The sequence below is a fragment of the Oryx dammah genome, unplaced genomic scaffold (assembly GCF_014754425.2).
Source record: "Oryx dammah isolate SB20612 unplaced genomic scaffold, SCBI_Odam_1.1 HiC_scaffold_23, whole genome shotgun sequence".
Lineage (NCBI taxonomy): Eukaryota > Metazoa > Chordata > Mammalia > Artiodactyla > Bovidae > Oryx > Oryx dammah.
Genome location: NW_024070207.1, coordinates 81,566,807 through 81,588,779, shown reverse-complemented (window position 1 = coordinate 81,588,779; position 21,973 = coordinate 81,566,807). Strand labels below are relative to the sequence as shown.

At 38.8% G+C, this 21,973-nt stretch overlaps 1 protein-coding gene across 3 annotated transcripts in view; it reads right to left on the bottom strand.

Annotated features, from left to right (window-relative positions):
• MAGED1 (MAGE family member D1) overlaps positions 1-16,780 on the bottom strand; it is an 85,794-nt gene extending 69,014 nt beyond the window's left edge. The window contains exons 1-2 of one of the 3 annotated variants that reach the window (XM_040265993.1): positions 16,715-16,756; positions 11,574-11,654 (exon numbers count right to left, since the gene is read on the bottom strand). The gene's annotated coding sequence lies outside the window, so the exon portion shown is untranslated. Of the gene's footprint in view, positions 1-11,573; positions 11,655-16,714 lie in introns of all 3 variants that reach the window. The other 2 variants (XM_040265991.1, XM_040265992.1) reach the window with 2 other exon arrangements.
• Between the last annotated feature and the right edge of the window lie 5,193 nt (positions 16,781-21,973).

The following is a 21,973-nucleotide window of genomic DNA, read 5'->3' as shown; positions in this document are numbered from 1 at the left end:
GACAGCCCCTGGATATACATGCACATACAGAAAAATAAACACATAACACTACATCCATGTGTGTATGCACAGATCTATTTTATATATATTATTCTATATATATATATGTGGTGTGTGGGACAGTCGTGTGTATGTATATACATTATATATTAAACACTTTATATATACCTGTTGCATATAGTTCTATATGTAATATATATAATCTATTGTGTGTATATATATATATATATATATATAATCTATAGTATATATGTTATAACCTATTGTAATAAACACACACACACACACAAACTTCTCCCACATGCTACACACATACCTGAAGTTCATTGTAACATGACATTCTTTCTCTTCTGTTTCTCCTCCTTACTATTCTCCTACTGCCCCATTCCTCCCCACCCAGCCAGTGCATCATCAGTACATGACAGGAGTGATTATATATCTCATCTGCTTAAGACAATTTCATTACTTCTCCTTCATAGCCTTCAGAGTGAAATCTCAGTTCTCTGACCTGACTTTTGGGGCTCTCAACATCCTGGACCCCATCCATGTCCCCAATTTTGTCTCTCCTCCCCTACATAAAACTTATGTTTCAGTTATGACCAACTCTATACATACCTTTCCTTGAATACATCAAGATCCCTCTGCCTCTTTCAGTTTCCTCTGACTGAAACCCTTCATAGCCCCTCTACCTTCATACTACTTCTACTCATCCAACATCAAGCATTATCTCCTCTTTCCAAGGCATTTTCAGATGCCCATTCTGTGCTGCCACAGACTGTCACTCCCACTTGCCTATGCCCACCAGAGTACTGATCATACTCTTTAGTCACTGACTGTTTATTCATATTACCACTATAATGAAACTTCATCAAAGACAGGAAACTAGTCAGATTTACCTTCACATCTCCTATACCAAACATAACACCATATATATCGTTGTAAGTGAATTTTTGCTGAATGAATGGAAGTCTACATAAATAAAGCCATTCAAATATATTCAAAATAGAGAGGAAAAGAGCACAACAAAAGGTCAGGGAGCATGACAAAAAAAAAGTCTCCTGGGCATTCACATCTTGTTTTTGAAGTAATAATCCTTACTGAAAGAATACACGATTCCTTGCAGAATGACTGATTCCAGCACTGGGGCAGACAGTGTACATGATGAACCTAAAATGTATCAGAGAGCAATGAAGTCCTAAGATCTAATGAAATCTTGTCAAATGATACAGGAAACAAATGAAAACTACTTCTAATTTCTAAAATGGCACAATTTGTTTGATCCCTCTGAGCATCTCTGGCAGGTGTGGGGTATGATTCTAAACATGATTTTGCCTCCCTACTGCCTTGTTGGGGTTTTTCCTTTGCCCTTGGACGTGGGGTATCTTTTCTGGTGGAATCCAGCATTCTCCTGTCAATGGCTGTTCAGAGTGAGTTGCAGTTTTAGAGTTCTAGCGGGAGAAGATGAACACATGTCCTTCAACTCCACCATCTTGAATAATCCCCAATAAACTCATACTCCCTCTTTGGGCAAATTTAATTCAGGAGACCATTGTATCTACTACTGTGGGCAAGAATCCATTAGAAGAAATGGACTAGCCCTCATATTCAACAAAGGGGTCCAAAATGCAGTATTTGGGTACAATGTCAAAAATGACAGAGTGATCTCTGTTGGTTTCCAAGGGAAAACATTCAATACCACAGTAATGCAAGTCTATGCCCCAACCGCTAACGCTGAATAAGCTGAAGTTGAAAGGTTCTATGATGAGCTACAAGACCTTCTAGAACTAACACTGAAAGAAAGATGCCCTTTTTGTCATAGGGGACTGGAATGCAAAACTAGGAAGTCAAGAGATACCTAGATTAACAGGCAAGTTTGGCCTTGGAGTACAAAATGAAGCAGGGCAAAGACTTAACAGATTTGCAGATAGAACCACCCTGATGGCAGAAAGCAAAGAACTGAACAGCCTCTTGATGAAAGTGAAAGAGGAGAGTGAAAAAGTTGGCTTAAAACTCAACATTCAGAAAAATAAGTTCATGCCTTCTGGTCTCAACATTTCATAGCAAATAGATGGGGAAACAATGGAAACAGTGAGAGACTTTGTTTTGGGGGCTTGAAAATCACTGCAGATGCAAACTGCACTGCAGACTGCAGCAATGAAATTAAAAGACACTTGCTGCCTGGAAGAAAAGCTATGACCAACCTAGACAGCATATTAAAAAGCAGAGACATTACTTTGCCAAGAAAGGTCTGTCTAGTCAAAGCTATGGTTTTTCCAGTAGTCATGTATGGATGTGAGAGGTGGACTATAAAGAAAGCTGAGCGCCAAAGAATTGATGCTTTTGAGCTGGGGTGTTGGAGAATACGCTTGAGAGTCCCTTGGACTTGCAAGGAGATCCAACCAGTCAATCCTAAAGGAAATCAGTCCTAAGTATTCATTGGAAGGACTGATGCTGAAGCTAAAACTACAATATTCTGGCCACCTGAAGTGAAGAACTGATTCACTAGAAAAGACCCTGATGCTGGGAAAGATTGAAGGGGACAAGAGAAGGGGACAACAGAGGATGAGATGGTTGGATGGCATCACTGACTTGATGGACATGAGTTTGAGTAAGCTCCGGGAGTTGGTGATGGACAGGGAGGCCTGGTGTGCTGCAGTCCATGGGGTTGCAAAGAGTCAGACACGACTGAGTGACTGAACTGAACTGAAAGGCTAACAGAGTTTTGCCAATGGACGCAGTAGTCATAGCATACACCCACACCCAACAACACAAGACTCAACTCTACACATGGACATCACCAGATGGTCAATACTGAAAGTGAAAGTGAAGTCACTCAGTCGTGTCTGACTCTTTCCTATCCCGTGGACTGTAGCCCACCAGGCTCCTCCGTCCATGGGATTCTCCAGGCAAGAATACTGGAGTGGGTTGCCATTTCCTTCTCCAGGGGATCTTCCCGATCCAGGGATCAAACCCAGGTCTTCTGCATTGCAGGCAGACGCTTTAACCTCTGAGCCACCAGGGAAGCCCCAATACTGAAATCAGACTGACTATATTATTTGCAGCTGAAGATGGAGAAGATCTATACAGTCAGCAAAAACAAGATCTGGTGCTGATTGTGGCTCAGATCATGAACTCCTTATTGGAAAAGTCAGACTTAAATTGAAACAAGTAGGGAAAACCACTAGACCATTCAGGTATGACCTACATCAAATCCACTACGATTATACAGTGGAAGTGACAATTAGATTCAAGGGATTAAATCTCATAGGCAGAGTACCTGAATAACCATGGACAGAGGTTCATGACATTGTACAGGAGACACGGATCAAGACCATCCTCAAGAAAAAGAAATGCAAAAAGACAAAATGGTTGTCTGAGGAGGCCTTACAAATAGCTGAGAAAAGAAGAGAAGAGAAAGGCAAAGGAGAAAAGGAAAGTTATACCCATCTGATTTCAGAGTTACAAAGAATAGCAAGGAGAGATAAGAAAGTCTTCCTAAGTGATCAATGCAAAAAATAGAGCAAAGCAATAGAATGTGAAAGACTAGAGATCACTTCTAGAAAATTAGAGATACCAAGGGAATATTTCATACAAAGATGGGCACAATTAAGGACAGAAATGCTATGGAGCTAACAGAAGCAGAAGATATTATGAAGAGGTGGTAAGAATACACAGAAGAAATATGCAAAAAAGATCTTCATGACCCTGATAACCACGATGGTGTGATCACTCACCTACAGCCAGACATCCTGGAGTGCGAAGTCAAGTGGGCCTTAGGAAGCATCACTATGAACAAAGCCAGTGGAGGTGATGGAATTCCAATTGAGCTATTTCAAGTCCTAAAGGATGATCCTGTTAAAGTGCTACACTCAAAATAGCAACAAATTTGGAAAACTCAGCAATGGCCACAGGACTGAAAAAGGTCAGTTTTCATTTCAATCCCAAAGAAAGGCAATGCCAAAGAATGTTTAAACTACTTCACAACTACACTCATCTTCAGTTCAATTCAGTTCAGTCACTCAGTCATGTCTGACTCTTTGTGACCCCATGAATTGGAGCACGCCAGGCCTCCCTGTCCATCACCAACGCCCAGAGTTCACTCAGACTCATGTCCATCATGAGATGGCCATCCAGTCATCTCATCCTCTGACGTCCCTTCTCCTCCTGCCTCCAATCCCTCCCAGCATCAGGGTCTTTTCCAATGAGTGAACTCTTCGCATGAGGTAGCCAAAGTACTGGAGTTTCAGCTTTAACATCATTCCTTCCAAAGAAATCCCAGGGCTGATCTTCAGAATGGACTGGTTGGATCTCTTTGCAGTCCAAGGGACTCTCAAGAGACTTCTCCAACACCACAGTTCAAAAGCATCAATTCTTCAGTGCTCAGCCTTCACAGTCCAACTCTCACATCCATATATGACCACTGGAAAAACCATAGCCTCGACTAGACAGACCTTTGTTGGCAAAGTAATAACTCCGCTTTTGAATATGCTATCTAGGTTGGTCATAACTTTCCTTCCAAGGAGTAAGCATCTTTTAATTTCATGGCTGAAATCACCATCTGCAGTGATTTTGGAGCCCAAAAAAATAAAGTCTGACACTGTTTCCACTGCTTCCCCATCTCTTTCCCATGAAGTGATGGGACCGGATGCCATGATCTTCATTTTCTGAATGTTGAGCTTTAAGCCAACTTTTTCACTCTCCACTTTCACTTTCATCAAGAGGCTTTTTAGTTCCTCTTCACTTTCTGCCATAAGGGTGGTGTCATCTGCATATCTGAGGTGATTGATATTTCTCCCAGCAATCTTTCTCCCAGCAATCTTGATTCCAGCTTGTGCTTCTTCCAGCCCAGCGTTTCTCATAATGTACTCTGCATATAAGTTGAATAAGCAGGGTGACAATATACAGCCTTGATGTACTCCTTTTCCTATTTGGAACCAGTCTGCTGTTCCATGTCCACGTCTAACTGTTGCTTCCTGACCTGCATGTAGGTTTCTCAAGAGGCAGGTCAGGTGGTCTGGTATTCCCATCTCTTTCGGAATTTTCCAAAGTTTATTGTGATCCACCCAGTCAAAGGCTTTGGTGTAGTCAATAAAGCAGATGTTTTTCTGGAACTCACTTGCTTTTTCGATGATCCAACAGAAGTTGGCAATTTGATCTCTGGTTCCTCTGCCTTTTCTAAATCTGGCTTGAACATCTGGAAGTTCACAGTTCACATACTGCTGAAGCCTGGCTTGGAGAATTTTGAGCATTACTTTACTAGCGTGTGAGATGAGTGCAATTGTGTGGTAGTTTGAGCATTCTTTGGCATTGCACTCATCTTACATGCTAGCAAAGTAAAGCTCAAAATTCTCCAAGCTAGGCTTCAACAGTATGTGAACTGTGAACTTCCAGAAGTTCAAGCCAGATTTAGAAAAGGCAGAGGAACCAGAGATCAAATTGCCAACTTCTGTTGGATCATCGAAAAAGCAAGAGAGTTCCAGAAAAACATCTACTTCTGCTTTATTGACTACGCGAAAGCCTTTGACTGGGTGGATCACAACAAACTGTGGAAAATTCCCAAAGTGATGGAAATATCAGACCACCTGACCTGCCTCCTGACAAATCTGTATGAAGGTCAAGAAGCAACAATTAGAACTGGACATGGAACAACAGATTGGTTCCAAATTGGAAAGGAGTAAATCAAAGCTATGTATTGTCACTCTGCTTATTTAGTTTATATGCAGAGTAGATCATGCAATATGCTGGGCTGGATGATGCACAAGCTGGAATTAACATTGCCAGGAGAAATATCAATTACCTCAGATATGCAAATGACACCACCCTTATGGCAGAAAGCAAAGAAGAACTGAGGACCATCCTGATTAAAGTGAAAGAAGAGAGTGAAAAAACTGGCTTAAAACTCAACATTCAAAAAACTAATATCATGGCATCCAGTCCCATCACTTCATGGCAAATAGATGGGGAAACAATGGAAACAGTGACAGACTTTTCTTGGTCTCCAAAATCACTGCAGACCATGACTGAAGCCGTGAAATTAAAAGACGCTTGCTCCTTGGAAGAAAAGCTATGACCAACCTAGACTGCATATTAAAAAGTAGAGACATTTCCTTGCTGAGAAAGGTCCATCTAGTCAAAGCTATGGTTTTTCCAGTAGTCATGTATGGATGTGAGAGTTGGACCATAAAGAAGGCTGAGTGCCGAAACTTGATGCTTTTAAACTGTAGTGATGGAGAAGACTCTTGAAAGTCCCTTGGACTGCAAGGAGATCCAACCAGTCAATCCTAAAGGAAATCAGTCCTGAATATTCATTGGAAGGACCAATGGTGAAGCTGAAGCTCCAATACTTTATTCACCTGATGGGAAGAACTGACTCACTGGAAAAGACCCTGATGCTGGGAAAGACTGAAGGCAGGAGAAGAAGGGGACGACAGGGGATGAGATGGTTGGATGGCATCACCAGTTCGACAGATATGAGTTTGAGCAGGCTCCAGGAGCTGATGATGTACCAGGAAGCCTGGGTGTGTTGCAGTTCATGGCGTCACAAAGAGTCAGACATGAATGAGCGACTGAACCGAACTGAACTGATGGGTTTAATAGATACACACTACTATACATATAAAATAGATAACTAACAAGGATTTACTGTATAGCATAGGTACTATATTCAATATCTTATAATAACCTCTAATGGAAAATAATCAGAATAAATGTATATCTGTAACTGAATCACTTTCCTGTAGACCTGAAACTAACACAGCATTGTAAACCAACTATACCTCAGTGAAAAATTTTAATCACAATGGATACACATTAAATACATAAAAATCCATGAATTCTTAATGATATTAAACAATGAAGGTCTCTAGGAAATCAATGAAGGTCTCTAGGAAATCAATTATGGAAACTGATATATGGGGAAAAAAAGCATTTATCCTTTGTTTTAAATGTGAACAGTTTTTAACTGAACTATAGTTAATTTATAATGTTGTGTTACTTTCAAGTGTATGGTAAAGTGACTCAGTTATACACACATATGTGTATGTATATACAGTTTTTCACATTCTTTTCCATTATAGGTTATTATGAGATATTGAGCACAGTTACCTGTACTATACAATAGGGTCTTGCTGTTTATCTGTTTTATAAATAATAGGGTATATTTTAATCTCAAACTTCTAATTTATCTCTTGCTCCCCTAATCCTACTATCCCATTTGGTAAACATCAGTTTGTTTTCTATGTCTGTAAGTCTATTTCTGTTCATAAATCCTGAGTTTCTTTTTATGAAACATAAATTAGAAAAAAAAAGGTATCTGGCAAGAAAAAGTTTTCCTTTATAAAATAATCCCAGCTAATAAATGCAGAATAACTAGTAGAATTCTATCACTACTTGACAGCCCCTACTGAAATACTGAATTTAGACAGTTATCTCCAATGGCTCTGAAAATCAACAGGAGAAAAGTTGGGAAGGATCAGGCTGAGATAACCTGAAAACACAGATCAACCCCAGCATCAGTTAAAAAGATAAAATCACCCCTGAGGTAATGCAATAAAAAGTGCATTACACTCCCTGAGATGATTCTTACCTTTAAAAAGTAATTAAACTGAAGCTAATCAAGCCTCTAGCTCTAAATTCCAGTGAAGAGGAAATATGGGAAGAAGAAAACAATAAAAACCACATCAAAGAAGCAGTCATCTAAATCCATTTGTCAATCAGACAGTTTCTCCAATAAATCAATCAGACAGTTTCTCCAATAAAGCAACAGTCTTTAAAACTGGCAGGGCATGGGGGCTTTAGAGGATTTACAGGAAAAGAAACTCAAGAGAAAAACAGCCAGTAGCAATAGATGGTCTTTCTTTGGATATAGATTTAACAAAGCTACCATAAATAGACATTTTTCAGACAGTCATGGAAATCTGAATATGAACTGAGTATTAAATGATATAAAGAATTACTGTTAATTTTATTAAGTATAATGGCCCAGTGGTTCCTTATTTAACACACTTATGACTTAGGGATCCATAATGAGTTATTTATCTGTGCAATGGCACAATGGCTGAGTGCCATTTTCTCAAATGCCCCAGTGAGAAAAGTGGGTGAGGAGGAAAAAAATCAAATGAAATTGGTTAAATGGTATTAATTGTTGAAGCTTGGGAAAGGATTTATGCATGGTTATGTGTGGTGTGTGTGCTTACTACTTTCTTCTTTAAAACTATTTGAAAATTTCAGGAATAAAAGAAAAAAAAAAACAGAAGCCAATGTGAAGGAGTTTCATATGGCTACTTCCAAACCGGACAGTTTGAGCAACAGAAGAAGTAATGACTTGAAAAGTACTAAATATATAACAAGTTCAATAAAATATAGAAAATAACAGAAAAATCTTAAGAAATATAAAAACACATTAGGTTGGGTAACAGTTTTAAATAAAAGACTTGTTTGAAAAAAATCTGCAAATGCAGTAGGTATGTATATGATATTAGGGAATTACTGTTAAGTTTTCTTAGTAAGATAATGGCAATTAAATTATTTACAGAATGCTCCTAATATTAGGAGATGAACACTGAGATATTTATGGGGAAAGTATCAAATTGATCTATTAAAGTGGTATCTGAATCAGAATGCCAAGAAGGATTTTTGTGAAAACTGACAAGCTAGTTCTAAAATGTATGCATGCCAAGTCACTTCTGGCGTGTCTAACTCTTGGCGACCCTAGAGACTGCACCCCTCCAGTCTCCTCTGTCCATGGGATTCTCCAGGCATGAATAATGAAGTGGGTTGCCATGCCCTCCTCCACTGGATATTCCTGACAAATCAAACCTACATCTCTTAAGTCTTCTGCGTTGGCAGGTGGGTTCTTTAAAACTAGTGCCACATGGGAAGCCCTCTAAAAAATGTATATGAGTGAAAATGAGTATACTACCCAAAGCAATCTACAGATTCAATGCAATCCCTATCAAGCTATCAATGGTATTTTTCACAGAAGTAGAACAAATAATTTCACAATTTGTATGGAAACACAAAAAACCTCAAAAAGCCAAAGCAATCTTGAGAAAGAAGAATGGAACTGGAGGAATCAACCTGCCTGAATTCAGACTATACTACAAAGCTACAGTCATCAAGACAATATGGTACTGGCACAAAGACAGAAATATAGATCAGTGGAACAAAATAGAAAGCCCAGAGACAAATCCACGAACCTATGGACACCTTATCTTTGACAAAGGAGGCAAAAATACACAATGGAGAAAACACAATCTCTTTAACAAGTGGTGCTGGGAAAACTGGTTAACCACCTGTAAAAGAATGAAACTAGAACACTTTCTAACACCATACACAAAAATAAACTCAAAATGGATTAAAGATCTAAACATAAGACCAGAAACTATAAAACTCCTAGAGGAAAACATAGGCAAAACACTTTCTAACATAAACCACAGCAGGATCCTCTATGACCCACCTCCTAGAGTAATGGAATTAAAAGCAAAAATAAACAAATAGGACCTAACTAAACTTAAAAGCTTTCACACAATGAAGGAAACTATAAGCAAGGTGAAAAGACAGCCTTCAGAATGGGAGAAAATAATAGCAAACAAAGCAGTTGACAAACAATTAATCTCAAAAATATACAAGCAGCTCATGCAGCTCAATACCAGAAAAATAAACGACTCAATCAAAAAATGGGCCAAAGAAGTAAACAGACATTTCTCCAAAGAAGACATACAGATGGCTAACAAACACATGAAAAGATGCTCAGCCTCACTCATTATCAGAGAAATGCAAATCAAAACCACAATGAGGTACGATCTCATGCTAGTCAGAATGGCTGCTATGAAAAAGTCTACAAACAATAAATGCTGAAGAGGGTGTGGAGAAAATGGAACGCTCCTACATTGTTGGTGGGCATGCAGACTAGTACAGCCACTATGGAGAACAGTGTGGAGATTCCTTAAAAAACTGGAAATAGAACTGTCATTTGACCTAGCAATCCCACTGCTTGGCATACACACCAAGGAAATCAGAACTGAAGGAGACACGTGTACCCCAATGTTCATGACAGCACTGTTTACTATAGCTAGGACATGGAAGCAACCTAGATGTACAACGGCAGATGAATGGATAAGAAAGCTGCGGTACATATACACAATAGAATATCACTCAGCTATTAAAAAGAATGCATTTGAATCAGTTGTAATGAGGTGGATGAAACTGGAGCCTATTAGACAGAGTGAGGTAAGTCAGAAAGAAAAACTCCAATATAGTATATTAATGCATATATATGCAATTTAGAAAGATGGCAACAATGACCCTATATGTGAGACAGTGAAAGAGACACAGATATAAAGAACAGACTTTTGGACTCAGTGGGAGAAGGCGAGGGTAGGATGATTTTAGAGAATAGTATTGAAACATGTATATCACCATGTGTGAAATAGATCACCAGTCCAAGTTTGATGCATGAAACAGGGCACTCAAAGCCAGTATACTGGGACAACCCAGAGGGCTGGGATGGGGAGGGAACTGGAAGGGGGTTCGGGATGAGGGACACATGTACACTTGTGGCTGATTCATGTCAATGTATGGCAAAAACCACTACAATACTGCAGAGTAATTAGCCTCCAATTAAAATAAATATATTAACTATTTTTTTAAATGTATATGGAATTCAAAAGGCCAAGAATAACCAAAGAATTATTAAAGAAAAAGAGCAAAATTGTAGGACTTACTGACCATATATAAGATACATTATAAAGTTACATTAATTATGACAGTGGTACTCATACAAGAATAAAAAAAAAAACAAAATGAAATGAATCCAGAAACAAACACACATATATAACTTAATCATCTGATTTATGAAACAGATGATGATGCTAGAGGGAAAGGATGATCTTTTCAATAAATTGTATTGAATTGCTGGATGCCTGTTTCAAAACAACAACAACAAAATAATAATGGGCTTTTATCCATATCTCATACTGGCAACATACAATAAAATCAATATCAAATGAACTGGAAATATAAATGAGATTAAACAATAACATCACATAGAAAAATATCTCTATGACTTTGAGAAAGGCAAAGATTTCTTAACCAGGACAAACAAGCACTACTCATATAGAGGAAAAATTATGAATTCAACAATATTAAAATTGAGATGCAAGCATATCTTGTTTTACAGTGCTTCACAAATACTGCATTTTTTACAAATTAAAGGTCTGTGGCAACTCTGTGTGATGATGGTTAACACTTTTTAGTAATAAAGTATTTTTTAATTAAGGTATATTCTTTTTTAGACAGTGCTATTGCACACTTGGAGTTTCCCAGGTGACCAATGCAGGAGACACAGGTTTGGGTTGGGAAGATCCCCTGGAGGAGGAAACGGCAACCCACTCCAGTAGTCTTGCCTGAAATCTGGCGGGTTACAGTGCATGGGGTCACAAAGAGTTGGACAAGACTCAACGACTGGGCATGCATGCATTGCACTCTTACTTGACTACAGCATATTGCAAAATTAACTTTTAAACGCACTTGAAACCCCAAAATTTGTATGACTTGTTTACTGTGATACTCACTTTACTGCAATGGTAGAAGCAAACCTGCAATATCCCCAAAATGTGATTGTATTCAGTTCATCAAAAGACACCATTAAGAGTCTGAAGGTGGAAGCATTGAAATCTGCAATAAACAGATCTAACAAAGTATTCACATCCTTACTAAAGAAAGATCTTCTACAGAACAATAAGAAAAGGATGGTCCAGGAGAAAAAGTGGTCAAAAGACTTGAATAGGTACCTTGAAAACAAGATATCCAGGCCAACAAACAGGAAAAGATGAACATTGATCAGCAGAGATATGCAAACTAAAACCACAAGATACCATTAATAACCACTAGAATGGTTACATATTTTTTCCTTAAAAAGACAACACAGTAAGTGTTGGCAATATTCTAGAGCACTGGAACTCTTAAAAAGTTTCTATTAGCAGTTTTTTTAGTACAAATGCTTTGGAAAACTGGTTGGCAATACTTACTAAAGCTAATCTTATCCATAACCTATGAAATCACTGCAGATGGTGACTGCAGCCATGAAATTAAAAGACGCTTACTCCTTGCAAGAAAAGTTATGACCAACTTAGATAGCATATTCAAAAGCAGAGACATTACTTTGCCGAATAAGGTCCATCTTGTCAAGGCTATGGTTTTTCCTGTGGTCATGTATGGATGTGAGAGCTGGACTGTGAAGAAGGCTGAGCGCCAAAGAATTGATGCTTTTGAACTGTGGTGTTGGAGAAAACTCTTGAGAGTCCCTTGGACTGCAAGGAGATCCAACCAGTCCATTCTGAAGGAGATCAACCCTGGGATTTCTTTGGAAGGAATGATGCTGAAGCTGAAACTCCAGTACTTTGGCCACCTCATGAGAAGAGTTGACTCATTGGAAAAGACTCTGATGCTGGGAGGGATTGGGGGCAGGAGGAGAAAGGGACGACCGAGGATGAGATGGCTGGATGGCATCACGGACTCGATGGACATGAGTCTGAGTGAACTCCAGGAGATGGTGATGAACAGGGAGGCCTGGCATGCTGCGATTCATGGGGTCGCAAAGAGTCGGACACGACTGAGCGACTGAACTGAACTGAACTCTTAGGTATATGTTCAACCGAAATCTGTGTATATATATCACCAAAAGACATGTTCTAGAATGTTTATAGTACCATTTGCAGACCAAAGATGTAAACAACCAAAATGCCTATCAGTTGTGGCATATTCACACAATGGAATACAGAGCTATAAGAATGAAGGAATTACTACTACACTCGATAACTTGGATCAGTCTCAAAAACAAAATCTTAAGCCAAAGTCAAACACACACAAAAACATACCAAATTTTTATAAAGTCCTAAAACAGGAAAATTATTATACAGTGATAGAAGCCAAGATGTGGTTAATTTGGGGTTTAGATTGTAACTGGTAGGGAAATATATTCAAGGGATTTCAGATACTGATAATTGGGTTTTTTTTTTTAATGGAGTATGCTGTTGTTTAGTCATTAAGTTGTGTCCCACTCTTTTGCAATCTCCTCTATCCATGGGATTTTCCAGGCAAGAATACTGAAGCAAGGTGCCATTTCCTTCTCCAGGGGATCTTCCAGGACCAAGCATCGAACCTGCGTTGCCTGCACTGGCAGCAGATTCTTTAACAATGAGCCACCAGGGAAGCCCAACGAGAATTTCCAGTTGATTTACAATATTATATTAGTTCCAGGTGTACAGCATGGTGACTCAGATTATACTCCATTAAAAATTATTACAATATAATACCTATAAATCCATGTGCTATACAATATATCCTTATTGCTTATCTATTTTATACATAGTAGTTTGTATCTCTTAATCCCATACCTGCTATTTGCCCCTCTTCCTGCTGGTAACCACTAGTTTGTTTTCTGTATCACCAAATCTGTTTCTGTTTTGCTATATATATTCATTTGTATTATTTTTTAGATTCCAAATATAAGTGATACCATAAAGTATCTGTATTTCTCTGTTTCACTAAGCATAATATTCTCTAGGTCCGTACAACACTGCTACAAATGGCAGAATTTCATTCTTTTTTAACGCTGAGTAATTGTGAGGCTTCGCTGCTAGCTCAGTGATAAAGAATCTACCTGCCAATGTAGGAGATGCGAGTTGGATCCCTGGGTCAGGAAGATCCCCTTGAGAAGTAAATGGCAACCTACTCCAGTATTCTTGCTGGGAAATCCCACAGACTGAGGAGCCTGGCAAGCTACAGTACAGGGGGTAGCAAAAGAGTCGGACACGACTTAGCAATTAAACAATATTCCATTGTACATATACACCATGTCTTTATCCATTCATCTGCTGATGGACACTTGGGTCATTTCCATATCCTGGCCATTGTAAATAGTGCTGCTAAGAACACTGGAGTGCACACACCTTTTCAAATTAGTGTTTTCACTTTTTCCAGATATATACCATGAGTGGAATTGCTGGATCATGTGGTAGGTTACACAGTGGTGACAATGCTTTCAGCTGTACCCTTATGTATTCATACCCCAATAAAATTAAAAAGGAAAAAAAGAATAAAAAGTTTGAAAATGGGAAAAATTTTCAAGTAAAAAGTCATCACACTTTTCAGCTCTTAACATTTATAACTAGGAAGTAAATCAAGTACCTGATATAATTAGACTTGTGAAAGAAAGCTTACAAAATGAAATTTTTATATCCAGACTATGTCTAATAAAATATTCTGAGTATTTTCTACTTCTCATTAATAAACAGAGACAGAGAGAGAGAAAGAGACGATCAGGCCAGGACTGAGTATCTTACAGACTTTAACTCCATTAACTCCACTACCATTTAGCAAGTTACTACCCACCTGAGTCTGGGTTTTGTCATCAGGAAAATGACAATGATGATACTGACTTTAAACAGTGGTTCTGAACATTAATTAGGGAGCCAACTACATTAAAAAGGTTGTATATAAAAGACAGGCACTAAATTCATTTCAATTTACCACACCAAACATTTATGGGCAACATTATGAACACGCAGTGAAAAGAGCAGTGAGAGAGGAAAGCAAATATGCTGTAGGATAGCATACAATGCACCACAAATTAACACATTGAGGAAGAGGTCAGGATAGAGGCAGATGTGTCTTCCCAGAGGGGCTGGTAACTGACAGTTCACCTAAATGGTAGCAACAAGCTAGCCAGGAGAAAGACAATATGGGGAACTTACATGGACAGATTAGATCATTCGAGTAGGCAGTAACTATTAGTCACCCAGTCGTGCCCGACTCTTTGAGACCCCATGGACTGCAGCCCACCAGGCTCTTCTGTCCATGAGATTTTTCAGGTAAGGATACTGGAATGGGTTGCCATTGGCTAGTGACCACAGGCAGAGGGAAGAAGAGTGAATGTTGGAAGCAAAATGACCAAAAAATGCAAAGCCACTGTCATAAATATATCCTGGCTTCCCACTCATATATGTATAGTCTGTGCCCTCTTTTCCTTTAGATTTCTGCTCAAATGTCACAATACCAGGGAGGCCTTTCTGCCTTTCCTATCTAACATAGTACAACCCTCTCTATCACAACCTATTATATATTTATTATATATTCACTCATTGTCTCTCAACTATACTTAATCATCCCTTATTTTGGCAAGTCTAACACCTTACAGAAGAGGGAATAAGTTGCTTGTTCAAGGAGACTGCTAGTTAAATTCCGTTTTATAACCTGAAATACCCGTCACCCTCATTATAAATTTACTTTTCTCTCTCTTGGAATTGAAATAATAAATTGTGATAATTAATGAACAGTCTTGCAAGACAGTTTAGACATGATAAATGGTGCAAAAACGTAAATTCACATTGCAACAAATGAAAAAGACAAAATTCATATTGCACCAAATAGATAATACATGCATAGCTCCAAAAAAAAAAATCTTTGTCTGAAAAATCTGTCAACTTGTTCTTCAATGTTGCTACACCAAATAGATAATACATGCATAGCTCCTAAAAAAAAATCTTTGTCTGAAAAATCTGTCAACTTGCTCTTCAATGTTGCTACTGAACAACAGGAAAAGATTTACATAATAAACCCAACTCACATGAATTAATAAATTTGTGATTGGATGTCATATCTGTCAACCATTTCTGCCCTGTGAGAAATTCTGAAGATAGGAAAGCTTCCATCCTCTAAAGCTGACACCAAGTTATAAGCAAAACTCACTATGTTTGTCACTCAAAATTTGGAGATTCAGTTGTATACCAAAATTTTTTTATGTCATAGGCTGAAACCAGTGCAATATCTGATATGTTATTTCGTTTAGGGTAATAAATAAATACAAGTACATAATCTGAACAAGTTCCTACGTCTCTGAGAGCTCTAAAAATTTCTGCTCCTTTGCTTATTTTTAAAAACAACAAAAACAGCCTTGCCCTTGAAATTGAAGTTACACCTGATTTTATAAAGTATTAATAAATAATTCACTGTCCTCCGCAGAAGTAGGACCAAAGAGAATCAGAAGTCTTCAGGGGAGTAAAATACTGGGGTCTAAAGGGAAAAAAAGGGAAGAAGGTAGGCTCAGACTAGGGGAAAGAAAGAAAGAGAAGTCTCTCAGCCGTTTCCGACTCTTTGCGACCCCATGGACTGTAGCTTACCAGGCTCCTCCGTCCATGGGATATTCCAGGCAAGAGTACTGGAGTGGATTGCCATTTCCTTCTCCAGCGGATCTTCCCGACCCAGGGATCGAACCTAGGTCTTCCGCATTGCAGGTAGACACTTTACTGTCTGAGCCATCAGGGAAGCCAGAGTCGGGGAAGAGGGTAGCAAAAGTTCTGAAGCTAAGAAGAGGGCGGGGTGGAAGGTGGGAGTAAGAGGTAGGAAAGAAATCGATGGTACAGGGAATGACCCAAGTTCATAAAGACCGGGAAGAGGATTCGAGATTAAGAGGTGAAGTGAAGAATAATCAGGGATAAAAGGACCATAAGAGTCAGAAGGAGGGGATGACGGCCAGCCATCTCCTGAGGAGTGAGAGTGGAGATAGAGATCAGAACCACAAGCGTCAGAAATATCCTTCAATGTACCCTGGAGATGAATTATTTCCACCTCGTGGTGAAACAAAGAGGAAAGCGTTCCTGAAGTGTTTGGGGACTCACTTGTGAAAATTATCAGTCCCTTTCTTTACACTCACCTTGGTGAAGAACGCCGCGACAAGATGAAGGCGTGACCGGAAGTGCTAATTTCTTTTGTTTGGCGGAAGCTTTTGCCCAGGACGCCACACCCTCACCCCCGCCCCCATCACTCCCCGCCCCACCTCCGCCTTCACTCCAGACAACTTCCTGTGCCTTTCTAGCAAGCTTTTGAAATACTGTATCTCAATGGCTCTCTCACCAGATGCGCACCTGGATAGTGACGTAGAATCTCTGGAAGAAGGAATCAGTAACATTTTACAAATCCTACTAGCCCTAATCATCCCAGGAACTGTAGCATCTCTGCCAAACTCTATGTATCCTATTTGTCACCTCGCCTTGCTGATTCAGACGTTCAAGTACTGTTACTTCCTTAACTCTCGGATGTCTAAAGTTACATATTTATCATACTGATTAACTGCTTTCTGGAATTAAAAAATAAGTTCATTTTAATTACTAGTATAAAATTTTCAAGATGTAGAGTAATCAGCCTCCAATTAAAATAAATAAATTTAAATTTAAAAAAAATTTCAAGATCTTTAAAAAGTCTTAAATCTGAATCATTTCTGTCTTGGAATGGTATCTAGAGAGTAACATTCCATACTTAAAATTTGCAAAAGAAAGTGAACTCATTTAGAAAGCATTCTTGTGTATTTTTATACTCCCACCCACCCAAATGAAGACAATGATAATTGACAAAAAGTTTCAATAGTAAGAATAAGCATTACTTTGGTTAAAAGTTCAATATTGAGTTACCTATTGCTGTTACCTCCAGAAAACTCCTCTAGGGCCAAAATCTGTACCCCAGTTCTCTTTTGTGGTTATTTTCAGCCAGTTCTCAAGTGTACCAAATACTATGCTAGACCCAGAGACATGGCACTAGAAGCCCACAGCCTAGGGGCTAAGCAACATTTAAACACAGAAGAGTCTAGCATAAAATAGGTGATTATAGATGCTTGTGGAATGAATAAGTGACCAAAATGTGGTCAGGGCAATGACAAAGGCTAGCACAAGGTCTTTACTTTTGCTAGTATTTGTATAGTTCATTTCAGCATTTGACTCATGTTTTGTCATTCAACTAACAGATTTTGAACAACCACTTGGTGTAAGGTTCTGTTTCTGATATTGTCCATATGAAGAAGATTAAGATATAATCCTGAATTTCAAGACCCTCCAATCAATGAGGGAAATGAACACATAAAGAACCAGTAGCACTATAATGTGACAATAATAATAGATGAAGAGAAGACAGTGTTGAAACTATGGCTACTCCATCGACTGGTGAATAATTAAAATCTAAAATACTCCTTATATATTAGAGGGTACTCAATGAAGACTTGTTTAATGTTGAATAAATGATGTAATGGATGAATGGAAAGGAAGAAAGATAGTGGATTTGAAGTATAGTGTGAAAGAAGCAGTGATGAGAGATGAAGGCTGAATGTAAGAGAGAAGACAAGGATGAAACTTGCATGCCATGTTATGGAGTTTGAGCTTAATTATGAGGAAAACAGAAAATCAAAGACAATTTTAAGTAAGAAAAAATGTAGTAATGTTTCAAATCAAAATATAGAAAATGGGTTGTACTAGTGCAAACTTGTTGAAAATTGCAAAGGAGTACATCAAGGCTCTATATTGTCACCCTGTTTATTTAATTTATATGCAGAGTACATCATGGGAAATGCAAGACTGATTGAGCTCAAGCTCGAATCAACATTGCCTGAAGAAATATCAATAACCTCAGATAGGCAGATGACACCACCCTAATGGCAGAAAGTGAAGAGGAACTAAAAAGCCTCTTGATGAAGGTGAAAGAGGAGCGTGAAAAAGCTGGCTTAAAACTTTACATTCAAAAACCTAAGATCATGGCATCTGGTCTCATAACTTCATGGCAAATAGATAGGGGGAAAAATGGAAACACTGGCAGACTTTATTTTCTTGGGCTCCAGAATCACTGCAGATGGTGACTGCAGCCATGAAATTAAGACAGTTGCTCCTTGGAAGAAAAGCTATAACTTACCTAGACGGCATGTTAAAAGCAAATACATCACTTTGCTGACAAAAACATCTGTCTGGTTTTTCCAGTAGTCATATATGGATGGGCGAGTTGAACCATAAAGAAGTTTGAGCACTGAAGAATTGATGCTTTCAAGCTTTGGTGCTGGAGAAGACTTTTGACAGTCCTTTGGACAGCAAAGAGATCAAACCAGTCAATCCTAAGGGACAACCCTAAATATTCATTGGAAGGACTGATGCTGAGGCTGAAGCTCCAATAATTCAGCCACATGATGCGAAGAGCTGATTCACTGGAAAAGACCCTCATGCTGGGAAAAATTGAAGGCATGAGGAGATAGGGATGACAGGAAGAGAAGGTTGGATGGCATCACTGACTCAATGGACCTGAGTTTGAGTAAACTCTGGGAGATAGTGAAGGATAAAAAAGCCTGGCATGCTGCAGTACATGGGTTGCAAAGAGTAGGACATGACTGAGCGACTAACCAGCAGCAAGTGCAACCTTGAGGCAGAGAGGTTGGTTTAGAGGCTGTTGTGGTAATCAGTGACCAAATACAGAAAATGAGGGGGTTTATATTAAGAATTAATTGTGTTTGGAATTGAGCTGGAAAGAAAAACACAATGGATTATTATAAATCCAGAGGCAGTGAAACCTGAGCATTTTCCTTGGTGCCCTCTGCAATCAAAATTTTGATTATTTAATTCAAAAAATTTAATTAATATGCACCAGGCCCTGAGGATAGAACTGTGACTAAAATGGGCAAAATTTATGCTCTAACAGAACTTTCATTCTTGTGTCATAAATAATAAAATATTTTAGAAATATATGCTAAAAGGTGACAAGTACTGTGTAGAAATAAACCAAGTAAGTGGAATAGCGGGGCTTCCCTGGTGGCTCAGTGGTAAAGAACCCTGCCTGCCAATGCAGGAGATGAGGGTTTGATTCCTGGGTTGGGAAGATGCCCTGAAGAAGGAAATGACAACCTTCTCCAGTATTTTTTCCTGGGAAATCCCATGGACAGAGGAGCCTGGAAGGCTCCAGTTCATGGGGGTCAAAAAAGAGACAGACACTGAACAACAATAAAGTGAGATAGGAATGTACTATCGGGGTTACATTACATAGTGAAGAGGGAGAAGGTTGCCATTATAGGAGAACTCACTGGACATTTACAGACTTCATCCACTTCTCATTTATCAGGATCACTTAGCTCAGACCTTCCATGTCTCTCCCCCAAATGCCAACCATGATATACAAAAGTCTTGACAGTCTAACTCTGTCTCTCTCTCACTCCATCTCTCATCACACAGCTTCTCCCTAAATCCAAGTCTCATGCAGCTGCTTATAATTTGGAAAGTGCACTAAGATCTCATATTTCTGTGCTTTCACACTCTGCTAACTCATATTCATCTTTCAAAAGTCAGCTCAAAACCTTGCTGATGCTTTGTTTCACACCTTAAACAAAACCAGACAACTGCTCCCCTTCTCTGCTTCTGCCATGTATACTATTCTTAGTACTTTCATTCACTCAACAAACATTTGGTGGTCAACTATCATGTGATTGCCACTGTTCCAGGCAGTAGAGATAAAAGCATAAATAAAAGAGTGGGAAAAAGTTCTTTCACTGTTGTAATTTACATTTTTATGAGGAAGACAAGCAATAAACAACATAAGTATGGACTTTATAAAGCAGTAGTTCTCAACTCAGGATGCCCATTAAAATAACTAGGAGAGCTTCCATCTTTCTTCTTTTTAAAATGCCAATCCCTGATCCCCATCCCAGCTAATGTTAATCTAAAGCTTAGGAGTGAGGTCAGGCATTTATGTATATTTTTAAAGCTCCTTAGAGTGTTTCTGATGGACAGAGAAGACAGAAAACTACTGCACTCCAGGATATGGAAAATGATACCAGAAGGACAGTCTAAAAAGCTAAAAGGAATTAAGAGTAAATAAAATGATAAACATGGATGTCAGTTTAAAAAACATGGTGTGTATTAAAAACAAAATCATATTGAGTGGTGGGTTGAAAAAATGGTGATTCAAAGATTCTAAACAAAAATATCATACAACTCAGGAAGAGATAGAGATCAGAATAAAATTGTTTGGTAGAGAAGTTAATATATTTTTGAAGTTCAGACATTGTTAAATAATTAAGAAATATTCAGAAGTTACCACTAAAATAACAGAAGCACAGTGAGAGTAAAAAGTACAATAAGGAAAAATGCATACACTTAAATTTGTAGAGGAATCAAATGAAATTAGTTCAGTTGCTCAGTCTTTGCAACTCCATGGACTGCAGCATATCAGGCTTCCCTGTCCTTCACCGTTCCCAGAGTTTGCTCAAACACATGTCCATTGAGTGGGTGATGCCACCCAACCATCTTGTACTCTGTCGTCCCCTTCTCCTCCTGCCTTCAATCTTTCCCAGCATCGGGGTCTTTTATAATGAGTCAGCTCTTTGCATCAGGTGGCCGAAGTTTTGGAGTTTCAGCATCAGTCCTTCCAATTAACATTTAGGATTGATACACTGGTTTGATCTCCTTGCAGTCCAAGGGACTCTCAAAAGTCTTCACCAACACTACAGCTCAGAAGCATCAATTCTTTGGCGCTCAGGCTTCTTTGGTCCAACTCTCACATCCATAAATGACTACCAGAAAAAGCTATAGCTTTGACTATCCAGAACTTTATGGCAAAGTAATGTTTCTGCTTTTTAATACTCTGTCTAGATTTATCATAGCTTTTCTTCCACAGAGCAAGTGTCTTTTAATTTCATGGCTGCAGTCACCATCTGCAGTGATTTTGGAGCCCCCAAAAATAAAGTCTCTCACTGTTTCCCCATCTATTTACCATGAAGTGATGGGACCAGATGCCATGATCTTAGCTTTTTGAATGTTGAGTTTTAATCCAACTTTTTCACTCTCCTCTTTCACCTTCACCAAGAGGCTCTTTAGTTCCTCTTCATCTCTGCCATAAGAGTGGTGTCATCTGTGTATCTGAGGTTATTGATATTTCTCCTGGCAATCTTGATTCCAGCTTGTGCTTTATCCAGCCTGGCATTTCATGTGATGTACTCTGCGTAAAAGTTAAATAAGCAGAGTGACAATATACAGCCTTGACATACTCCTTTCCCAATTTGGAACCAGTCTGTTGTTCCATGTCTGGTTCTAACTGTTTCTTCTTGACCTGCATACAAGTTTCTCAGGAGGCAGCTAAGGTGGTCTGGTATTTACATCTCCTAAAGAATTTTCCA